General features: G+C 47.9%; 1 protein-coding gene across 1 annotated transcript in view; it reads right to left on the reverse strand.

The window, feature by feature from the left end:
- Nhlrc3 (NHL repeat containing 3) overlaps nucleotides 1–1,540 on the reverse strand; it is an 11,385-nt gene that overhangs the window by 1,774 nt on the left and 8,071 nt on the right. The window lies entirely within an intron of this gene.

Below are 1,540 nucleotides of genomic sequence, written 5' to 3' on the forward strand. Positions count from 1 at the left end.
GCAGTCCCGTTTCTCGGACGCTCAGGTGTTTACTCTCTCAGTGTCATTTCTAAACTTGTATCTGTTATCACTGGGTCCAAAGTGCAGAGAGCCATTGAAGAGGAGGAACCTTGGGCAAGTCAGTGACACTTAAAGCATACTAGGTTTAAATTCGGTTTTTACAGGCTACAGTGAGTTACTAAGGCACTCCCATCACAAAGCAAGGAGCTCAGACTTGTTCTCAATTACATTCATGGTGATTCATAGATGATACAATTATAGGTTCTCTGTACAGCACAGACCACACACCCATGCAGATCCTTCAGATTTCTTGGGTTTGTATAGCTCAGTGTGATCCTGACTTTATTCTCATTGGTGTGTGAGGATTCTGGTAGCCACTGGCTGTTATAGGCACAGGCACAAGACAGTGACAGGGTGGTGCCCACACAAGTGTCTGTGATGGGTTTGCTCAGGGATTTGGATATTACTGCCTCAAGTGACCAAGAAAGGAACATTCCCATCTCAGGATGGAATGGTATTGCAGATTATTTTCTTTCTTCTTCAGTACCCAACACATTTAATCACGGGAAGCCTCTCTGAGCAACAATACATCCTTAACTGTGGGGTAAATTCACTTTTCGGAAAGGCTCGTGGTAGTGATGAAATGAGTTATACACAATGTGGGAATAGCACTAAACTGTTACAAAGCATCAGGGCACAGGGCTAGGGACGTAGCTCAGTACTTAGCTGCTTTCCTGCATGGTAAGGCCATCGGTCCTACCCCGCAGCAGCAACAATGGACAAACGACATCACAGAGTATATAAGGAAGGAGCTGTCATTTTCACAACTCAACAATCTCAGGCTGCTCCTCCAAACCATCTTGCTGGCCCCTAAGAATTTTCCTCACCATGAATCTGATTACATCTCTATCTCTCATGCTTTGCAAAATGGGATTTTTTTAAAGCTAAAAAATAGGACTAGCACCAAGGAAGACAAGCAGACCCAGACTCTGCATGCCAAGGGCAGCCTGACCCAGACACTGCATGGTAAAGACAGTCTGACCCAGACTCTGCATGCCAAGGGCAGCCTGACCCAGACACTGCATGGTAAAGACAGTCTGACCCAGACTCTGCATGCCAAGGGCAGTCTGACCCAGCACTGCAAGTCAACATGTTTCCTTGTTTAACACAGGTGTGACCCCTCAGCACTTGTCACGGAGGTGAAACAAACGCCATTGGGCACATCCCTCAAAGCCTGCAGTCTATAGAGGAGCATGTCCAATGGAAGAGGCTGTAATGCAAAGTACAGTCACCACAGGAAACAGGAGAGAATTTAACACCGCTGATGGGAACTTGGCTGCTGAAGGTGACCCCTAAGATCCCAAGCAGCATCTCTGGTTAACAGGTGAGTAAAGGCCTAGGAGGCAGCAGTGGACAGGGCTGGGAGGAAGAAATGGCTTCCATTCCCAGGAGGCGTCCTGTTCCCACCAAGCCAGCAGGAAGAGCAGGAGTTGGAGAAGGCTTCTCCTTCAGGACCGGCCTCTGCACTTGCCTGCCCCAT

Source organism: Mastomys coucha, unplaced genomic scaffold (assembly GCF_008632895.1).
Source record: "Mastomys coucha isolate ucsf_1 unplaced genomic scaffold, UCSF_Mcou_1 pScaffold16, whole genome shotgun sequence".
NCBI classification, from domain to species: Eukaryota; Metazoa; Chordata; class Mammalia; order Rodentia; family Muridae; genus Mastomys; species Mastomys coucha.